We start from the raw sequence: 24121 nt of genomic DNA on the forward strand, positions 1-24121 counted from the left end.
ATACACTTATTGTAACAGTCCAGTCCTCAATAATGAAGCACTTCTGACTCGTTCCAGTGAAGTCTGTTCTCCCAAAGAACATGCAAATATTCTGATGAGATACTTTTCAATAATCAGCCACAAACCAATCTCATGAAAACCGACTGAAAATCTATTTATAAACAACTGTTCACCCACCCTTCACTCCCCTTGATGCAAGCAATGCAATTAAAACCTAAAGAACCTTGCTACAGGCTATGACAGCATATCAGACTTTAACATAAAACATTACGGCCCATTTGCAATCCAGGCAGTGATAGATTTTTTCAACTTCTGGCTACACATTGAAATCCTTAAGGAAACTTGCCAACATAATACCAATCCTAGAACTCTCCATACCACCCAATTTACCCTGTTCCTACCACTTTATATTAATTCTATTCTCATTATTCATATTCTGTGAAAAATTGTCCACAACAGAATCAAATAAAACATCCCATTCTTACCCACATAGCGTGGCTTCAGACCCAAACACTCTACCATTACATTATACTGTGAACTCGCACACCATATTGTAGGTGGATTTAGCCAACTACAACCCTCCCTATGCACAGTACTAGTGGTAGTAGACATCAAAAATGCATTTGACATTGTGCCTTGACACAGCCTCTCACAAAAAATACTTGATACCACCTCCACAGCAAGCCTCTCACAAAAAATACTTGATACCACCTCCACAGCAGTGACAAAAAGTGGTTGGCCATTTTCATAGCCAGCCATCTTGTCAGTCACTCACGATGGCTTCACCTCTAAAACACCTGAACTCTTCATTGAGGTCTCCAAGTTGGAGTTCTTTCACCAACTCTTTAACTTTGTCCTGCACAACCTCCAGTTACCTCAAGAAAGCCTCAAAGTGAAGGTCCTTTCATATGCAGCCAACCTCACAGTCCCAACACCCCAATACCACAGTAGCAATATCAAATATGCAACACTTTATTACACACATGGGACAATGGTTCATGCAGATTAAAACATCTGCATCTTCACAGAAATCTTCATTTACTCATTAAACCCAGACAGATGACGTCAATCCAGCTAACACTCTCAGTCACCTTGGTTGGACAGAGTCTATCTCTAAGCAAAACAATCTTTCTAGACATAACGTATGACATACACATGACATTCACTCCTCTTACCAATAGCATGAACACAAAAGCAACACATAAACTAATTGCTTCAGAACTCTGATTTCTTAGAACTCTAATTGGCACCACATTTGGACAAGAAAAAGAATCCTCAACGTCCTATGCAAACAATTCATCTGCCTCACATTAAACTATGCCTCATCTGCCCTGTCTTCCACCTTCTCAAAAGCAAATATAAGAAAGGTTCAAACCTCACAAAATGGTGCACTCAAAATAACTGGCTGTCAAGCTTGCACAAACAGTCGTCACTTTCGCAGTGAAACAAAGATCCTGCCAAAACAGTCCCATCTCAACATGCTCAGAACTTAATTCCATGCAACAGCAGTAGACCCCCTCCCACCCAAACTACTCCATAATAAATTACCAACTTCGAAGTACAAGAAAGCATATTTCCTCGTGTCATTCAGCAATATCCTCTAATAACTGATCCCCCCTGATCCCCAACAAATAAAACTGACAAAACAAATACACCCTGAAATAACCCAAGTACAAAACAACTGACCACCTAACTCACTTTGAAACTTCAACCCACCAGACATCACCCATCAAAAATCACTCTCCCCAGACAAATGAGTCACTTTCTTCCACTTGTGTTCTTGACATCACCAATTTCTACTCCAATAAACACACCATTTCAGCATAGCCGAAGACTCTTCTTGCCCCCACAATGCATCTACCATTATGAGGACACAGCTCTTACTACTCATATGCCTCGTACTATCCTCACATAAATTCTTGTACTATCATTTCTCTGAGCACACTGGGATCAGAGGGACTGATTTGCCATCATTGCTAGATCTTGTCTCAGCACACACTTCTTTGAAAATTGAGAATATCATGTATGATATACCAATTTGAAAAAATAATGTGCTTGAGTTTGATTATGTGGTATATAAGGATGTAAGAAGAGCAGAGGTAGAACCAGAATCAAAGAAAATATGATCATAGAAGCTACGTAGAACTTCATAACTACTGAAGTGACATAGAACTGGGGAAAAATTCTGTGAAATTTACAGTGATGGAAAAGGAATCTTTAGCTTCATATACACAGGAATTGTTTGAAAAAATGATTTTTTTTTTTCAATAAAGAATGTCAAAAAACAAAGGAGCTTATTGACATGCTGTGATGAAGATATGGGCAGCACCTCATTCAGCCAGCAGTTGCAGTGTAAGAGAGTGAAAAATGAATGTAGCAGGACAAGCAGCAGTTGCAGTGTAAGAGATTGAAAAATGAATGTAGCAGGACAAGAAAAGAGAAATGGATAAACTGTGTAAAGATTGTGTGGAAAAGGCTGGAGATAATTGAAAACTTTATCAGAAATTCATCTAGAGTAAACTCATTTCCAGAGTAGCTAATCAGGCTAAGGGATTCAGAGAGTAAAGTTGTGGGGCATGATGTGGATATGCAAGGAACTGAATGACAGGATCAAAAGTTTTCTCATTGGAAGACACTATGCCCTCAACCCCAGTGTGATGGAAATGGGAAGAAGGTCTTGGAAAGCATTGGGATATCAAGGAAACACATAAGCATAATATTATAAGATGTCTGAAGATACACTTAACACAGCACTTGAAATGTTGTTCAGTTTGGAGGAGAAAGGTAAGATACCAGATAATGGAAGAGGATAAATGCCATATCTATCTTTAAGAAGGGAGATATAGAGTGGTCTTCCTGATGAATTTCACAATTTACAGTAATGGCAAGATGATCAGGAAACAAGTAGAGGACCTTTTCTTAGACAAGAAACTACCGAAGGCAGAATTGACAATTTTAGTGGTGAGATGATGTGTAACATAAACCATAGATTCCCATAAGAGAGTGAGTTCCATTTTAGACATAAGAGAAGGCTGTTTGGGTAGTCTTTATCTGGAATGACAGAAAGTGTATTACTGCACTACATATGGGGTGGCAAAGAAGTTGGATCAAGAGGCAGGAAGAAGGGGAGACTGCTGTGATAGATTATCTGATTTACAATTTTAATGATATCATGTGTAACATACCTCTTAGATTCATGTGAGTGAGTGAGTTCTCTTTTAGACAACAGAGAAGGCTATATGGATGTTCTGTATCTGACAGAAAGCTTATGACACTATTCTACTTATGAACTTGGTATAGAAGTTGAATTTGAGGAAGGTATAAGGAGAGACTGCTGTATTGAATAAAAGATTACCTAAGTGTTATGGAACATAAGATGCAAGTCAGAGGAGCCATCTCAAAATGGGTTGAGGTCACCAGTGGTATGCCATAGGGTTCTTTTCTGGGACCATTGCTCTTTTTGGTATTTGTGAATGACTACCAGAAGGATTAGAGGGAAATAAAAATTGTGAGGATTGCATAACTTCAGGTTGATGAGATTTTAACTGAGTAAATGTAAAGTGAAGTGAATGGTACATAGTCCTTAATATGAATATTGTTTATCAGGAAATAGTTGCAAGAATCTGTGTTAGAGAGAGTTTTGAAAGTCAACATATTCCCTAACCTGTCCCTAGCATTCCAACTAAGAATAAAGGCTAAGGAGACCAACTGTTTGCTGACAAATATGATAATTACGTTCAAAAATATATACAAGGATGCATTTACCAAACTTTTCATATGCTACAAAAGGCTGACACTAGTACTTCTCAAGGTTATGATCGCAGCACCTAAAAGAGCACAAATATAAAAGTCTAGTGGAAGGCAGCAAAGAAGTAAGCGGTGACCTGATCATAGTCTTTACTTTTTAAACTGAATTGATGAAAATAAAAAATTTCTTTTGAAAGATGTGTGATAGAACAACTAAGGGACATACTATGAAATTACTGAAGATGCTTGTTAAAAAAGATGTAAGAAAGCACTTTTGCTGTATAAAAGTGGTGAGTTAGTGGAGTACACTGAATGAGGATATAACAAATGCAGACAGCATACAGAAGTTTAAAAAGTAGTATGATCATTGAGAAAGTTTAAGAAATAGGGCCCCATGAGAGTAAGACGTGCTCCTCTTACAATGCAAATGCCCAATTTCTCTCTCTCACACACACACACACACTCTCATTTGTTCCCTGGATCTGCTTATAACTGTAATACTGTAAGGGAATGAGTCTGTATAATTATCAGTAAACAAAAAGGAGTGAAGCCTTGCCATGCAAAAGGAGTACCCCTGTCCTGCTTCCAAATGGATTAGAGCCTTGGAGCTGCAGGAACACCCATGGAATGGATCTTGGAGTTATATAGCTGAAGAATTATAAACACAATATATATAAGTAGGTGAATACATTTCATTATGTGACAGTAAGGCAAACATGAGTTCTGAAAATTTGACCTGAAGATATTTTGGCATTCTCCTTGCCAGTTTAAGAGGATATATATTGCACTTCTGATGTATTGTTTGACAGAAAAGGAGATCCTGAATGAATGTTTGTAAGCTTTTGTTTATAGGAAGGAGTTTTATAATAAGTTCACATATATAGAAGCAAAATCTTGAATTGGCTTCATTTCACTGGTGCTTTTTATTGGAAATATCCATCTGCCATTTACCAAAGATACATAAAACTGTTTTTATATTTCTCCTGTGCTATTGTAAACTTATATTGGAAGCCAGATGTGGCTAGAGTTATGTTTATTTAACATAACATAGTAGTTAAAAAGAATATAAATTTGTAATTGTATATTGTTTGTATCATAAACTTTGTTTTTTAATTTGCCATTTATGCTTATATATATATATATATATATATATATATATATATATATATATATATATATATATATATATATATATATAAATATATATATATATATATATCCCTGGGGATAGGGGATTAAGAATACTTCCCACGTATTCCCTGAGTGTCGTAGAAGGCGACTAAAAGGGGAGGGAGCGGGGGGCTGGAAATCCTCCCCTCTCGTTTTTTTTTTTTTTTTTAATTTTCCAAAAGAAGGAACAGAGGGGGCCAGTTGAGGATATTCCAAAAAAGGCCCAGTCCTCTGTTCTTAGCGCTACCTCGCTAACGCGGGAAATGGCGAATAGTTTAAAAGAAAAAAGAAGAAAGATATATATATATATATATATATATATATATATATATATATATATATATATATATATATATATATAGAGTATTATTTTCCTTCTTTCATGCCCATTAGCGAGATAGCACCAGAAACAAATAAGAGAATGGCTTCATTTGCTCACATCCATTTTTTAGCTGTTATGTATAAGGCACCGAAACCAGAGCTCCCTTTCCATAGCCAGGCCCCACAGACCTTTCCTTGGTTTTCCCTACTGGTTCATCTGCCCTGATTCAGCCCATTGACAGCATGTTACCCCATGTATACTACATTACTCCAGTTTGCGCTATCCCTTACATGCCTCACTGTCCTGCATGTTCACTCTTGAACACTCATAGCCTCTTTCACTTCATTCTTTTGCCTTCTCCTTAGTGTCCTTCTTTTCCTTGTTCCCTTTGCTTCCAATATGTATACCCTCTCAGCTATCTTCTCCATGTGTTCAAACCATTTCAGCACACCCTTTTTCAGCTTCCTCATTAATACTTCTCCTGCTACCCGCCTCTCTTATACCACATCTTGTTCTATGAACCCTCTTTCACCACCTTTTGACCTTTAACATTTCATTTTCTACATATTTGCCTTCTTCCAGAATATGTCATGCATTGTACACTCTTCCATCAAATATAGCCATTGTTGGCCTCACAAACAGTGACTTATTTTTCTACTCATCCCTTGATGTGCTGGGACCTTTGCTCCCTTACCCACCCTATGGCTCACTTCAGCCCCCATGATTCCATTTGCTGCCTTGTCCACCTCCATGTATCTAAAAAATATCCACTTCCTGGTGCAGGAAGATAAAGTAAGGTAAGCTATATGTATTTTCTTTCTCTTGTATTTGTTCAAAATTGCCTGCATTAGTGAAGTAGCACCAGGAACAGATTTAGAAAAGACCTCATTCACACACATCCATTCTCTAGTTGTCATGTGTAATTCACTGAGATGACAACACCTGATCTAGAACCAGGCCTTATAGACCTTTCCGTGGTTCCCTTGCTGTTTCATGTTCCCTAGTTCAGTCCATTGACAGCACATCAGATCCTGTATACCACATTGCTCCAACTCACTCTCTCCTTTGCATGCCTTTCACCCTCTTGCATGTTCAGTCCTGAAGCATTCAAAATCTTATCCACCCCATCCTGCCATCTCCAATTTGGTCTTCCCCTTCTTGTCCCTTTCACTTCTGACCCTTGTATCCTCTTTGTCATCCTCCCCTCAACCACTTTCTTCTTGTCTGAACCATTTCAGCACATCCTGTTCAGATTTCACAACCAAACTCTTCTTATTACCACACTTCTCTTTTATCCTATCATTACTTACTCAATCAGTCCTCTTCTCACCACATATTGCCCTCACATATTTCATTTCCAACACATTCACCTTTTTCTTTACATTATCATCTATAGTTAATTTTCACATCCATACAACATTTCCCTGTGCTATCAGACCAATTTTCCCTTCAGCCACCTAATGACACTTGTGACATGGTTCCATTTCTTGCCATGCCCACTTTCTGTAGTTTTCTCCTTTTATACCCTTTGTATTGCTAACCCTATAACCTTGCATTATGCATACTTACTGGCAACTTTTTGCTTTTACACATTTCCCAAACTCAGACACCAACTTCTGTAGTTTCTTAGTCAAATCTGTCACCAGTGCCTTGTCATCAGCAAACACCAACTGGCTCTTTTTCCAGGCCCCCCTCAGCAACTACAGACTGCATACCTGTTCTCTAAAACTTTTGCATTTACTTTCTGTACCATCTCTTTCATGAAGTGTAATTTATTATGGGGTTTTCAGCTTTGCCATGTTTGTTTTTGGGAGGGTGGAAAGCAGGCATGTGAGGCATAGTTTAAGGTGGTGCAAATGAGTTGTTTGCATAAGATGTTTAGGCATTCTTTTTCATATCCAAATTTCTTGACAGTTAGTATTGTATGGTCACATAGTTTGTGTGTTGCATGTATGTTTATGTTATTGGTGTGGGGAGCAAACGTCAGGTGTTTGTCATATATGATGCCTAGAATGGTTGGTGCTTTGCTCAGTAGGAGAGACTTCTCATTCAAAGGGACTAGAGGGTGTGAGCTGGGTTTGTGTTTCTCTGCAGTTTAAAGAGTGATTGGAGACTTCTATCGAGATGCTGACATTCTGTTCTGGGTAAGTCATTGTTCCATTTGTGTAATGTAGTGCTGCATTTTAAATGTTGCTGCTATGGTGTTAGTGTACTGTGATGTGATTATAAGGTTGACCTTCATATTTAGGTTTGCCTGAGGTAATGGTAGGTTCTGTAGGATTAAAACAGCTTATTTGTTGTTTATTTTTGTAATTTTTTAGAGTTTTCATCATATATATATATATATATATATATATATATATATATATATATATATATATATATATATATATATATACATACATATATATATATATACTGAGTTAGGTAGAGTGTGTGAAAGAAGAAAGCTGAGAGTAAATGTGAATGAGAGCAAAGTTATTAGGTTCAGTAGGGTTAAGGGACAAGTTAATTGGGAGGTAAGTTTGAATGGAGAAAAACTGGAGGAAGTGAAATGTTTTAGATATCTGGGAGTGGATTTAGCAGTTTCTCACCTGAATCAGCCAACAGCGCTATATCATCAGTGAACAACAACTGAATCACTTCCCAAGCCCTCTCATCCACAACAGACTGCATAATACTTGCCCCTCTCTCCAAACCTCTTGCATTCACCTCCCTGACAACCCCATCCATAAACAAATTGAACAACCATGGAGACATCACGCACCCATGCCGCAAACTGACATTCACTGAGAACCAATCACTTTCCTCTCTTCCTACTCATACACATGCCTTACATCTTCCATAAAAACTTTTCACTGCTTCCAGCAACTTGCCTCCCACACCATATACTCTTAATACCTTCCCCAGAGCATCTCTGTCAACTCTATCATATGCCTTCTCCAGATCCATAAACGCTATTATTATTATTATTTCATTATGATTTTATGGTACAACTCTAGGGCCCTTTTCACAAAGGGCTACTAGAGCTATAAACTCATAACCCCCTATCCAGAAGCTCCTGCAGCTCAAAGGCAGCTCTACAATCAGTAGCAAGGACAGGATTGACTCCTTAGACGTGAGTTCTTTAACGAGACTGTACTTTCTTTCATTCATCCATGCCAAAAATAACTTTTCATATGCAGTATAACTTTAAACAGGCAGTTTAGGAACACACACATATATATATATATATATATATATATTTTTTTTTTCATACTATTCGCCATTTCCCGCGATAGCGAGGTAGCGTTAAGAACAGAGGACTGGGCCTTTGAGGGAATATCCTCACCTGGCCCTCTTCTCTGTTCCTTCTTTTGGAAAATTAAAAAAAAAAAAAAACGAGAGGGGAGGATTTCCAGCCCCCCGCTCCCTTCCCTTTTAGTCGCCTTCTACGACACGCAGGGAATACGTGGGAAGTATTCTTTCTCCCCTATCCCCAGGGAAATATATATATATATATATATATACACATATTAGGGTTGTTAGGGAGGTAAATGCAAGAGTTTTGGAAAGAGGGGCAAGTATGAAGTCTGTTGGGGATGAGAGAGCTTGGGAAGTGAGTCAGTTGTTGTTCGCTGATGATACAGCGCTGGTGGCTGATTCATGTGAGAAACTGCAGAAGCTGGTGACTGAGTTTGGAAAAGTGTGTGGAAGAAGAAAGTTAAGAGTAAATGTGAATAAGAGCAAGGTTATTAGGTACAGTAGGGTTGAGGGTCAAGTCAATTGGGAGGTGAGTTTGAATGGAGAAAAACTGGAGGAAGTGAAGTGTTTTAGATATCTGGGAGTGGATCTGGCAGCGGATGGAACCATGGAAGCGGAAGTGGATCATAGGGTGGGGGAGGGGGCGAAAATTCTGGGAGCCTTGAAGAATGTGTGGAAGTCGAAAACATTATCTCGGAAAGCAAAAATGGGTATGTTTGAAGGAATAGTGGTTCCAACAATGTTGTATGGTTGCGAGGCGTGGGCTATGGATAGAGTTGTGCGCAGGAGGATGGATGTGCTGGAAATGAGATGTTTGAGGACAATGTGTGGTGTGAGGTGGTTTGATCGAGTAAGTAACGTAAGGGTAAGAGAGATGTGTGGAAATAAAAAGAGCGTGGTTGAGAGAGCAGAAGAGGGTGTTTTGAAATGGTTTGGGCACATGGAGAGAATGAGTGAGGAAAGATTGACCAAGAGGATATATGTGTCGGAGGTGGAGGGAATGAGGAGAAGTGGGAGACCAAATTGGAGGTGGAAAGATGGAGTGAACAATATTTTGAGTGATCGGGGCCTGAACATGCAGGAGGGTGAAAGGCGGGCAAGGAATAGAGTGAATTGGATCGATGTGGTATACTGGGGTTTACGTGCTGTCAGTGGATTGAATCAGGGCATGTGAAGCGTCTGGGGTAAACCATGGAAAGTTGTGTGGGGCCTGGATGTGGAAAGGGAGCTGTGGTTTCGGGCATTATTGCATGACAGCTAGAGACTGAGTGTGAACGAATGGGGCCTTTGTTGTCTTCTCATAGCGATACCTTGCACACATGAGGGGGAGAGGGATGGTATCCCATGTGTGGCGAGGTGGCGATGGGAATGAATAATGGCAGAGAGTGTGAATTGTGTGCATGGGTATATATGTATGTGTCTGTGTGTGTATATATATGTGTACATTGAGATGTATAGGTATGTATATTTGCGTGTGTGGACGTGTGTGTATATACATGTGTATGGGGGTGGGTTGGGCCATTTCTTTCTTCAGTTTCCTTGCGCTACCTCGCAAATGCGGGAGACAGCGACAAAGCAAAATAAATAAAAATAAAATATATATAATATATATATATATATATATATATATATATATATATGTTTGAAGGAATAGTGGTTCCAACAATGTTGTATGGTTGCGAGGCGTGGGCTATGGATAGAGTTGTGCGCAGGAGGATGGATGTGCTGGAAATGAGATGTTTGAGGACAATGTGTGGTGTGAGGTGGTTTGATCGAGTGAGTAACGTAAGGGTAAGAGAGATGTGTGGAAATAAAAAGAGCGTGGTTGAGAGAGCAGAAGAGGGTGTTTTGAAGTGGTTTGGGCACATGGAGAGGATGAGTGAGGAAAGATTGACCAAGAGGATATATGTGTCGGAGATGGAGGGAACAAGGAGAAGAGGGAGACCAAATTGGAGGTGGAAAGATGGAGTGAAAAAGATTTTGTGTGATCGGGGCCTGAACATGCAGGAGGGTGAAAGGAGGGCAAGGAATAGAGTGAATTGGAGCGATGTGGTATACCGGGGTTGACGTGCTGTCAGTGGATTGAATCAAGGCATGTGAAGCGTCTGGGGTAAACCATGGAAAGCTGTGTAGGTATGTATATTTGCGTGTGTGGACGTATGTATATACATGTGTATGGGGGGGGGGGGTTGGGCCATTTCTTTTGTCTGTTTCCTTGCGCTACCTCGCAAACGCGGGAGACAGCGACAAAGTATAATAAATAAAATAATATAATATATATATATATATATATATTTATTTTTTATTTATATATATATATGTATATTTATTTATTTATTTTGCTTTGTCGCTGTCTCCCGCGTTTGCGAGGTAGCGCAAGGAAACAGACGAAAGAAATATATGGTGTGGGAGGCAAGTTGTTAGAAGCAGTGAAAAGTTTTTATCGAGGATGTAAGGCATGTGTACGGGTAGGAAGAGAGGAAAGTGATTGGTTCTCAGTGAATGTAGGTTTGCGGCAGGGGTGTGTGATGTCTCCATGGTTGTTTAATTTGTTTATGGATGGGGTTGTTAGGGATGTGAATGCAAGAGTTTTGGAAAGAGGGGCAAGTATGAAGTCTGTTGTGGATGAGAGAGCTTGGGAAGTGAGTCAGTTGTTGTTCGCTGATGATACAGTGCTGGTGGCTGATTCATGTGAGAAACTGCAGAAGCTGGTGACTGAGTTTGGTAAAGTGTGTGAAAGAAGAAAGTTAAGAGTAGATGTGAATAAGAGCAAGGTTATTAGGTACAGTAGGGTTGAGGGTCAAGTCAATTGGGAGGTAAGTTTGAATGGAGAAAAACTGGAGGAAGTAAAGTGTTTTAGATATCTGGGAGTGGATCTGGCAGCGGATGGAACCATGGAAGCGGAAGTGGATCATAGGGTAGGGGAGGGGGCGAAAATCCTGGGAGCCTTGAAGAATGTGTGGAAGTCGAGAACATTATCTCGGAAAGCAAAAATGGGTATGTTTGAAGGAATAGTGGTTCCAGCAATGTTTTATGGTTGCGAGGCATGGGCTATGGATAGATTTGTGCGCAGGAGGGTGGATGTGCTGGAAATGAGATGTTTGAGGACAATGTGTGGTGTGAGGTGATTTGATCGAGTAAGTAACGTAAGGGTAAGAGAGATGTGTGGAAATAAAAAGAGCGTGGTTGAGAGAGCAGAAGAGGGTGTTTTGAAATGGTTTGGGCACATGGAGAGAATGAGTGAGGAAAGATTGACCAAGAGGATATATGTGTCGGAGGTGGAGGGAACGAGGAGAAGTGGGAGACCAAATTGGAGGTGGAAAGATGGAGTGAAAAAGATTTTTTGTGATCAGGGCCTGAACATGCAGGAGGGTGAAAGGCGGGCAAGGAATAGAGTGAATTGGATCGATGTGGTATACCTGGGTTGACGTGCTGTCAGTGGATTGAATCAGGTCATGTGAAGCGTCTGGGGTAAACCATGGAAAGCTGTGTAGGTATGTATATTTGCGTGTTTGGACGTGTATGTATATACATGTGTATGGGGGTGGGTTGGGCCATTTCTTTTGTCTGTTTCCTTGCGCTACCTCGCAAACGTGGGAGACAGTGACAAAGCAAAAAAAGAAAAGAAAAATTATATATATATGTATTCTTTCTTTCATACTATTCGCCATTTCCCGCATTAGCGAGGTAGCGTTAAGAACAGAGGACTGGGCCTTTAGGGAATATCCTCACCTGGCCCCCTTCTCTGTTCCTTCTTTTGGAAAAAAAAAAAAAAAAAATTGAGAGGGGAGGATTTCCAGCCCCCCGCTCCCTTCCCTTTTAGTCACCTTCTACGACACGCAGGGAATACGTGGGTAGTATTCTTTCTCCCCTATTCCCAGGGATAATATATATATATATATATATATATATATATATATATATATATATATATATATATATATATATATATGTGAATAAGAGCAAGGTTATTAGGTACAGTAGGGGTGAGGGTCAAGTCAATTGGGAGGTGAGTTTGAATGGAGAAAAACTGGAGGAAGTGAAGTGTTTTAGATATCTGGGAGTGGATCTGTCAGCGGATGGAACCATGGAAGCGGAAGTGGATCATAGGGTGGGGGAGGGGGCGAAAATTTTGGGAGCCTTGAAAAATGTGTGGAAGTCGAGAACACTATCTCGGAAAGCAAAAATGGGTATGTTTGAGGGAATAGTGGTTCCAACAATGTTGTATGGTTGCGAGGCGTGGGCTGTGGATAGAGATGTGCGCAGGAGGATGGATGTGCTGGAAATGAGATGTTTGAGGACAATGTGTGGTGTGAGGTGGTTTGATCGAGTAAGTAACGTAAGGGTAAGAGAGATGTGTGGAAATAAAAAGAGCGTGGTTGAGAGAGCAGAAGAGGGTGTTTTGAAATGGTTTGGGCACATGGAGAGAATGAGTGAGGAGAGATTGACCAAGAGGATATATGTGTCGGAGGTGGAGGGAACGAGGAGAAGAGGGAGACCAAATTGGAGGTGGAAAGATGGAGTGAAAAAGATTTTGTGTGATCGGGGCCTGAACATGCAGGAGGGTGAAAGGAGGGCAAGAAATAGAGTGAATTGGAGTCATGTGGTATACAGGGGTTGACGTGCTGTCAGTGGATTGAAGCAAGGCATGTGAAGCGTCTGGGGTAAACCATGGAAAGCTGTGTAGGTATGTGTATTTGCGTGTGTGGACGTGTGTATGTACATGTGTATGGGGGGTTGGGTTGGGCCATTTCTTTCGTCTGTTTCCTTGCGCTACCTCGCAAACGCGGGAGACAGCGACAAAGTAAAAAAAAAAAAAAAAAATAAAAAAAAATAAATAATATATATATTTATTATACTTTGTCGCTGTCTCCAGTGTTAGCGAGGTAGTTCAAGGAAACAGACGAAAGAATGGCCCAACCCACCTACATATACATGTACATCCATACACGCCCACACACGCATATGTACATACCTATACATTTCAACGTATACATACACAGACATATACATATATACACATGGTTCTGTTGCCACCCCAACACACATGAAATAGCATTTCATTTCCAACACATCCACCCTCTTCCGCACAACCCTATCTATAGCCCACGCCTTGCAACCATATAACATTGTTGGAACCACTATTCCTTCAAACGTACCCATTTTTGCTCCACGATAACGTTCTCTCCTTCCACACATTCTTCAACACTCCCAAACCCTTCACCCCCTCCCCCATCCTGTGACTCACTTCCACTTCCATGGTTCCATCCACTGCCAAATCCACTCCCAGATATCTAAAACCTTCTCTTCCAGTTTTTCTCCATTCAAACTTACCTCCCAGTTGACTTGTCCCTCAACCCTACTGAACCTAATAACCTTGCTCTTATTCACATTTACTCTCAGGTTTCTTCTTTCACACACTTTACCAAACTCAGTCATCAGCTTCTGCAGTTTCTCACCCGAATCAGCCACCTGTGTTGTCTTCCCCAATCTGATGCTCTGTACATGCCTTCACCCTCTCAATTGATACCCTCCCATATAATTTACCAGGAATACTCAACAAACTTATACCTCTGTAATTTGAACACTCATCTTCATCCCTTTTGCTTTTGTACAATGGCACTATGCATGCATTCCGCCAATCCTCAGGCACTTCACCATGATCCATACATACAATGAATTTCCTCACCAACCAGTCAGCAACACAGTCACCCCCGTTTTTCATAAATTCCACTGCAATACCATCCAAACCCGCTGCCTTGCCGGCTTTCATCTTCTGCAAAGCTTTCAGTGCCTCTTCTCTGTATACCAAATCATTCTCCTTGACTCTCTCACTTCGAACACCACTTTGACCAAAACACCTATATCTGCCACTCTATCATCAAACACATTCAACAAACCTTCAAAATACTCCCTCCATATTTTTTTCTTTCTATTCCATACTTTTTTGTTGTTCCCAGCATAGTGAGGGCTCTTTTACAGGTCTCCTGCAGCTTCAAGGCTACATTACAATCAATGTCAGGGGAATGATGGACTTTTGTGGAGTATGAAGTTCCTTGATGTGTTTGTTCCTCTTTTTGTTCTTTGACAGTGATACACCTTTGCTGAAGGAGACTTCTCTTTTGCAGTGTAACCATGTGCAGGTGAAGTTCAGCAATATTTTTGTTTATGTTTATGTATATATGCATTTAAGTGTGTGTGTTCTTTGAAGAATTAGCAAGTTCTACCATTGTGAGCGGTAGAAGATATATCTTTGACTGAAAAGCATCTTAGTTTATACTCATTTTACCCAGAAAATACTTGAACTGTTACACATAGTTTTCTGGTTAAAAAAGAATAAACACATATATTTTGACAATGTGGAAGGTTGAGTTTCTCGCATTAATTCTTTTCTGAATTTTTTATGTAATAGTTTATAAATTATTATCTGAATTGTGCTGTCTACCTCAATTATAATTAGACACAAAACCAGAAGTGAACAATGCCTGTGTATTGATATATTCCCTATGTATTAGCTCCTCTTCTCCGAATTTTTGGTAGAATGTTACTGAATTTCTTACTAATTGATTTCTTGCATGTATTTAAGTTATTTCATGAAGGTCTGAATCAGTGAAGTAATAGTGATAACACTGTAAAAAGTTTTTACTTTTTTGTTCCTGGCTAATAAGTATAATTTTATAATTGATTATGTCTAAAAAGTGTAGCAAATGGCTCTTATTCCCTTGAAATTTTGCTTTTGTGGTCAGGACAGTGATATTTTGAAATTTTCCTATTTTTCAGAGCATTCCAGATCAGTTCACTGCCGAGTATCTGATATAGGACTTTCTCGAATTTTCCAGTAATATAGATAATAGGATAGATATAGGGGCCTTAAGTTAACCAGTTCAGCTTAGATCTAGCTATCTAAGTAGATACATATACATGAATTTTTCTGAGATGGCATTTAGAGGCTGCAAGCATCTGGCAGATGCATTTTGCTATGTCTGTGTCCAGTTCATTAAAATGAGCAAAAAGTACTCCATGGCAGCATCAGCTTAGATGTGCCAGGCCTACAAGTTATATTTCAGCTTACCAGTTGGGGATCAAAACAATTCTGGGCACCTTATTTCGCCTGTGAGCACTGCAAAAATCTCTTGAAGATAAATCGGCTCTGCCTCTGCCACAATGTAACCAGTCTGTTTGAGGCAATCGGAATTGCCTGTGACCCGAACGAGTGGCACCTCTTTATTGACAGCTTATTCAGGATCCCAAGGCTTTGCTGCTTCATAGTGGGAACAAATACCTGTCTTCCCCTGGCTCAGTTGGTGCACCTCAAAGAAGAATACAACAATGTTAAGATGCCTTGAAGTATGATGAGTACAGCTGGGAGGTCATCGATGACTTCAAAATTGTGGCATTCCTGATGGGTCTCCATGGCAGTTTTACCAAGTTTCCCTGCTATCTTTGCCTTTGAGACAGCAGGGACACCACGGTGCACTACCACAGGCGGAACTGGCCACTGCAGACCGAATCCTCTGTGGGGATGAACAACATCAAGTGGGAGCCACTGGTAGACTCCTAGAAGGTGTTGATGCCACCACTGTACATAAAGGCAGACCAACAGTTTGTCACAGCTCTAAATTAGAAGTCTGCAGCCTTCTTGTACATTCAGGACTTCTTCCCTAAGCCGTCTGAGGCAAAGGTCAAAGCTGGAGTCTTTGTCGGACCACTTATGAAGAAGATGCTGGAGTGCAAGGAATTCCCCAAGAAGCTCACTAGGAAAGAGAGAGCAGCTTGGTACAGCTTTTTCACAGTGGTTCAGGGCTTTCTGGGCAATCACAAGGCTGAAAACTATATGAAGCTTGTTTAGACTATGGTGAAGAACTACAGCAAAATGGGCTTCTGGGTGTCCATCAAAGTCTATCTATATCCCTGACAATCATCTTGATATTTCAAAAAAAACATCAGAGCATACTTGGAGGAGTAAGGTGGCAAGGTGAGCGCTTCCATCTGGATATACTGGATTTTGAATGCTACTACCATGGAACATATGATGAGAACATGATGGGATATTATATTTAGGGTGTAATTCTGAAAGTGATTTACAGTACAATCATAAGTTGTGAAAAACTACCCACTTCTACGTCTTTGTGATCACTTTTGTTTAACATTAGTTTAATTGCATGTCAATTTTGATTCATAAGATGATGTTTTCCCAACTTTATGTGAATAGAAATGTGCAAATTTGCCTGTTGTCCAATTACAAAAAAGGTGGATTTCAAAATATCACTGTTCTGGTCACAAAAGCAAAGTTTGAAGGGAATGATAGCCTTTTCCTCTACTTTTTACATATAAACAATTAGGAAATAAAACTTACTACCCAGGAACAAAAATTGTTACAGTGTAATCCTCTTTGTTCATGTACTTACAAAATGTTATATTAGGTAACATAAGCTTTTATATATGATCTGTTGATCAACCTCAAAAGACTTGTTCATCTCAAAGATGAAGTCATCATTTTATAAATTTCATAAGGCAAAGCTGCTATTCTATGCTATGACTAACTTAGGCTTTTAATTTCCACTTCCTAGTTTGATCACTACTAAAGGCAATGTTTTCATTGGGCCAGATTTATTGTAAGTAAAATTAAATGTAATGTATTATAACTTGGTTGACATGGTCCAAAGAAAAAAGGAATGTAACTTGTACAGTTTATTTGCTGAATCATCTATTATCAGTTAGAGCATAATTTGTAGAAAGTTAATGGAAATTAGATTTTTTTTTTTCTATCTTTCTAGCTCTTGAACAGTAAGTGCCTGAACTAAATGTGGCTACTTGTTATTTTACAAATCCTTTTCAGTATTGAGAGCAATGATTATTTGATTTTACAACTTTGTTTTGCACAGGAAATTAGAATATTCATGCAGTCATTACTTCCATCATTCAGTTATTTACTATGTTGAGTATTGACCTTAAATAGCTCAAACTAGATATACACAGTAAATTGTTGAAATAAAACCATGAAGCGCAGTTTAAGCTATTGGAAATGTTGAATGACTTGTCCTCTGTCCACTTACATCTTGCTAAGACTACAATGAAAATGGCATTTTTATACCTTTACACCTTGCTTGTTGTAATATGTAATAGGTTGTTCTTAAAGGAAAGGAATTTGCTCCAGTAGGGTTTTGGATGACAGATTTTACAGGGCCCAGGATTGTGAATATTGCTTATTAATCATTATGCCATCTAGACTTGAAAATGTGTGTACTACTGCCTGCTATTTTTGTATCATCAAGGAGATTTGCTGGTAGAGTGTGGATGATCGGTAAGAATTCATTGATGTAATGAACCATACCATTTATGAATTGAACTTTTTTTTATTTTTTACAGAAGCTGAACAATATTATCAACCTTCTGTTCAAAGTTAGATTAAGAAGTCTTGAATATGAGTTTTGCCTCATTACAGATGAAAATTCATAGGAAAGAAATGCAGAGAAGAGACTGATGTACTCGTTTGAGAAGCTGAAAAGGGGCTTATAGATTAGAAAATATGGTGACTGACATGGAATTAGATGCTTGCCATTTGAAAAAGGAGGTTTTTTTTAGTGTCTGCATGAAACTTGTTTCAAGGGAGATAAAATGTTCCTTGCAGATTAATCTAATAGGAATACCATTCATTTTTTGTGGCGTATAACAAACAGCAAGAAATGTCACGTTAAGACCTGTCTTATGAAATGCAGCATACATCCCTTAAAACAGGAAGTGGTACCACCTAAGAAGATTGTCAACCTGTCCAAAGGAAACCTATAAGTTATAGCGAGAGTTAACTTGGTTGTACTGCAGCACCTGTTGAGTCAAAGAGGCTCAGGTGGTGGGAGGCCACAAGTTAAGTTATAGGGGAGTGAGAGGAGAGGAAAGGAGCATACTATATCAGTTGGTGTTTTGTTCTTTAAGATGATGTCAACTAGCCAGTTAGCTGCTGCATATGTGCATTCAATTTTGACTTATCCACTTATTCAGACCTTGCTTATTGGGATCTTTAGGTGGAACAGACAAAAGTAATGTTTCGATACACCTTGGTCAGCCAGCACATGTATCAGTTGACTGAGGTTTACTTGGGTTTATTTGAACAAGCAGTTATACCACTGCATACTATATACAGTGCTTAGACTTTAGGGACCCTGGCAGGAACCTGGATGTCATCCACAAGGTAAACTCAAGAAGCAGCAGTTATAGGTGACTGATGTGTAAATGTTTACAAGCATTTTTAGTTTGACATTTTTCGTCAGTCATTTTATTCACTTGTATTTGTTATTATATGATTTTGCTGTAGTAATACATGCACAAAAAATTGAGTGCAATACCAGTATCTTGATTACAATGCGAGTTTGTAGAGTGATGCACCATGTAACTATAAAATTTTTTGGATACATCAGGCTATTTCTGGTTGTATTTCTATTTTTGCATATTCATATTTGTAAATAACTATCCAACCATGTTGAATGAAAATTAATTACTTTAAGCACCACCAATATAGTCACCAGAATCTTTATAGTGTTATAAAAACATTTCATATGATAAGGTGAGTTTGTAGAGCACCACAGTAGATACTTTAAACATTTTTAATTTTTCTACTATTAATGTTTATATATTATTAATTCTTCTCCTAGAGAGTAGTCTTGTCTCCAGTCCACATTATCACTTACTTAGGACACTGACTTTTTCAAAACAATGGGTCTGCATCCTCACTGAAATCCATAATTACCCTCTGATCCTCTGACAGAGGCATGAATCCAACCTGAACCCTTTCATCACCCTTAATTGTCCATTATTTCTATTCATCAGAACTCCTAGGTCTGCATCCTCATTGAAATCCATAATTACCCACTGATCCTTTGACACAGGCATGAATCCAACCTGAACCCTTTCATCACCCTTGATTGTCCCTTATTTCTACTCATCAGAACTCCAGCAGTACAGGGTATCACCGACAGCACATGCATAACATTTACTCACCACAAACATCAAGAGAGAGATCCTCTGAACATTTACTGATGCCAAATTTGGACAGGTGAAATAGTCCCTGCATATCCTCTAGAAAGCATTCATCCTCTCCAACTTAGTATTTGCCTCACCTGCCAAGTAATTGTCTGTTCAAAAGGATATATAGCAGAGCTGCATACTACACAGAACTGAGCTCTTGGCAACTCTCACAAGTTGCCAGACAACTACAATCATTCACCATCTGCTTAGTGAAATAAAGATAATGCCAATGCAGCCTCTCATAAATAAGCATGGAATTCAGTTTCCTGTGGCAGCACTGGTCCCATTTGTACCCAAACTACTTTATAACGAGTCACTATCCCTAAAGCAAAAATAAGAATCTTACACCTACTTTATACTTCAGAAGCTTAAATTGCAGATTTCTCTTCCCTCAGCAAACATGTTTGACAAGATATATATGCACTGGAATGACCCAACAAGCACAGAACAACCTCTTTCTAACCCAGCAATAAATTGTACTCCACCAGACATACTCCTGTCTGAAGTTACACCATCTGGGGAATGTGCAAGTATGCCTTCTCATCTAGATTCAAGACACCACTTATCTCTCCAGCATTACAATCATTGATTCAACACTTCAGAAAACCTCTTATGCCCAAGATACAACTTATACATTGATGACACTGAACACATTCCTCATTTTCCATGTGCTCACCCCACAAAGATATACCTATCTATCTGTCTGTCTTTCTCTCTGATGTTTGTTCCCCTCTGAAACTCCCATGAGTAGCCATGGCAGTAGTCTCCATAACTAGTGAACTCAAGTGCTGCTTCTTATCCTTTAGTGCCTAACCCTTAAGAGGCCACTGGCAGAGGGTGAGTCTAGTGCAGTGTTTGCAGAGGCTTCTACCTAATATTCCTACTGACTACTACTGGCTGATGCTTCTGCCTAATGTTCCTACCCACTATATCTACCTAATGCTCTTACCTAAATGTTTCAACTCATTACTTTTGTCTATTACTCCATCCATTTTGCTAAAAGGCAGGGCTAGCACAAAGTGCTCATCACAGAAAAATCTAGAGTTACGAAGAATGAGCTGTGTGAGTTAAGTGTTGTCAAGTGTTTTGTGTGACGAGTGACTTTATGTTTGTGGACAGAATGCCAGTAGTCCACGTGGGTGAGGCAGAAAGAAAAGACAGCTACCTGGGTCAGAGGATTGCAACTTGACAACCACTAAAGTGCTGGCTTACTATACAGCTGTCACTAACCCTCCTGATACCTAGGCAGGTAATACTGGTAATATACCCCCCTGGTTGTTGGCTGCATACTACTACTACTACCTTCTGATATACACACCACCCTATTTTATCTGTGGTCATGCCTGGTAGACTTGGCCAGTGTTCAAAGTGCCAAGGTAGCTCCATAGTGGGGAATACTGAGGCAGAAAGTTAAGGTGAAGTATTCTCTCCTGAGGTATGCATAGGAAAGGTCTGGTATGCAGTTTGAACCATTTGATGCACCAAGTGATGCAAAAATGGATTTAGGGAAATTTTTAAAGTTTATGTTATTTATAGTATCTTTAGAATGTAAGCACACTTTGGATGATGATGTATGCATCAACCTCATGTCATGGTGTGAATATCCAAAACAAAAATATGATCCAGACTTACCAGGAGCAATACAGGAGAATGTGGACACATTACAGTCAGAGAAACTTTGAGAGTATTGTGATGTGGATGTATGTTTAGCCACTTTCTCATGGAACTTGGAGACCACTTGGTTTGCTTTATGCCTGAATTAGGGCATGTCCATAAATTATGACATTGATTTTTACATGGGTGTCATGATCATGCTATTGAAGTCTGTTATATCTATGGATCATTTGTTAAACATAGGCAGTGATTCATTTAGTTTAGGTTAAACATAGGCAATGATTCTTTTAGTTTAGGGTCTTTTTGCACTAAAGCAACTTCTAAACTTTGGATATGTATAGTTTTCATTCCACCCATCTTGTTAGTTTGTGTCTGTAATCCTTAAATGGTGAATGCGGTCCACACGTAGTGCAAACAAAAGAAAATCCCTAAGGAAATGATAGATTAGAATTCAGAAGTAAGAGAAAATTCTCTGAACGTTATATACATGCAACTGTAGTGGCTCGATCTACTGCTGACTGAGGGGCCAAAAGGAGGGAGTGGATTATACGTCTGACAGCTTCCAGTAAGGAATGAATTTGGGGAGGTTTGTTTCTATTAACGTTATGCTGTACTGTTATTTCATAAAACGGGACCTAGTTGATGGTTGATAATGTGAATAAGTGTAGAAATTTTACATTATTCTCAATGGAAATAAGTGAGAGGACAGCAGATGGCTGGCACATTTCTTCAGGACTTAAGGATAGGCTCAGTAAGGTCATTCCTGATATCCTCTCTAAATATGTAGATGATTATTGGTTCATGCACTAGGTAAAAACCTACTAATTATGTATACAGCGCTGGTGGCTGATTCAGATGAGAAACAGCAGAAGCTGGTGACTGAGTTTGGTAAAGTGTGTGAAAGAAGAAAGCTGAGAGTAAACGTGAATAAGAGCAAGGTTATTAGGTACAGTAGGGTTGAGGGAAAAGTCAGTTGGGAGGTAAGTTTGAATGGAGAAAAACTGGAGGAAGTGAAGTGTTTTAGATATCTAGGAGTGGATTTGGCAGTGGATGGAACCATGGAAGCTGAAGTGAGTCATAGGGTGGGGAAGGGGGCAAAAGTTCTGGGAGCGTTGAAAAATGTGTGGAAGGTGAGAACATTATCTCGGAAAGCAAAAATGGGTATGTTTGAAGGAATAGTGGTTCCAACAATGTTATATGGTTGCGAGGCGTGGGCTATAGATAGAGTTGTGCAGAGGAGGGTGGATGTGCTGAAAATGAGATGTTTGAGGACATAATGTGGTGTGAGGTGGTTTGATTGAGTAAGTAATGAAAGGGTAAGAGAGATTTGTGGCAATAAAAGAATGTGGTTGAGAGAGCAGAAGAGGGTGTTTTGAAATGGTTTGGTCACATAGAGAGAATGAGTGAGGAAAGATTGACAAAGAGGATATATATGTGTCAGAGGTGGAGGGACTGAGAAGTGGGAGACCAAACTGGAGGTGGAAAGATGGAGTGAAAAAGATCTTGAGTGATCGGGGCCTGAACATGCAGGAGGGTGAAAGGCGTGCAAGGAATAGAGTGAATTGGAATGATGTGATATACCGGGGTCGACATGCTGTCAGTGGACTGAAGCAGGGCATGTGAAGCGTCTGGGGTAAACCATGGAAAGTTCTGTGGGGCCTGGATGTGGAAAGGGAGCTGTGGTTTTGGTGCATTATACATGACAGCTAGAGACTGAGTGTGAATGAATGTGGCCTTTGTTGTCTCTACCTAGCACTACCTCGCTCACATGCTGGGGAGGGGTTTGTCATTTCATCTGTGGCGGGATGGTGATGGGAATGAATAAAGGCAGCAAGTATGAAATATGTACCTGTGTATATATGTATATGTCTTTGTATATATAAATATATATGTATGCATTGAAATGTATAGGTATGTGTATGTGAGTGTGTGGATGTGTATGTATATACATGTGTATGTGGGTGGATTGGGCCATTCTTTCATCTGTTTCCTTGCGCTACCTCGCTGACATTTACATATATAGAGGTATTACCAAACTCTGATTCCATGAGGTTATATTGCAAGTGGAGAGACACTGGCAGGGCTGTACAATTGGAAGGACAATCTCATCTAAGAACTTTCACTCCAAAGGAGTCTACATTTGCCTGTTACTGGAAGCAGTACAGCCATTGGCTGCAGGAGCCTGTAGATATGTTCTGGAAAAACCAGGACTCTTCCATAGAATTTGGTCTTGGAGTACTTATGGAATACAGAATACAATATATGCACATACACACCGTACCTTACCCTCCTGCTTCAGGAGTTCCTTCTGTTTGTGCGGCTGCCACAGCAGGACCACAGGTTAAGGAGTAGGGTGACGTGTTTACATCAGGTTCAGGTGAGTGCAAGACAAAATAGTATTAAGTTGCATGTCTTCAGTATGGATCATAAAGAGGGGATTTATGACATGCTGAATTGGTGTTTGCAGTGTTTTCATGATAGGTGTTGCCCAGGGTACAGTTGAGAGAGTGTAACTGCAATATGGTTGGAATAAGTGCTCTTGGACTCCACCTGCAAGTGTTCACATTGCAAGGGAGAAGTCATCTTTGGTAAGATTGTATCGCTGTCAGTGCATGAAAAGGAGCTTAGTCTTGTCGATAACCATTTTGCTTTGGAGTAGTCCAACATTTTCCAGCTTCTGCATGGAGTATCAGCCTCAAAGCTACAGGAACCTCCAGGAAGGGCCCTAGGGTTGTCCTGTATAAAGTTGATGGGTGTTACTGGTCTCAGTCTACAAGTTGTTGCATAGCTAGTGAAAAATCATCTTTTGCAGGTCTGTATCAATGTCAGTGAATGGAAGGGTGATCAGATTTTTGTTAGGGATCCTCTTACTCTAAATGAGTCTGTCATTTCCCTGCACCTGCATGGTGCTCAGCCTCAAACTTGCAGGAACCACCAAGAAAGGGGTTATGAGGTTATATGATCACGTAGAATGATGAGGTTAGGTGCGAATTCTTTGTATGC

Source organism: Panulirus ornatus, chromosome 41 (assembly GCF_036320965.1).
Source record: "Panulirus ornatus isolate Po-2019 chromosome 41, ASM3632096v1, whole genome shotgun sequence".
Lineage (NCBI taxonomy): Eukaryota > Metazoa > Arthropoda > Malacostraca > Decapoda > Palinuridae > Panulirus > Panulirus ornatus.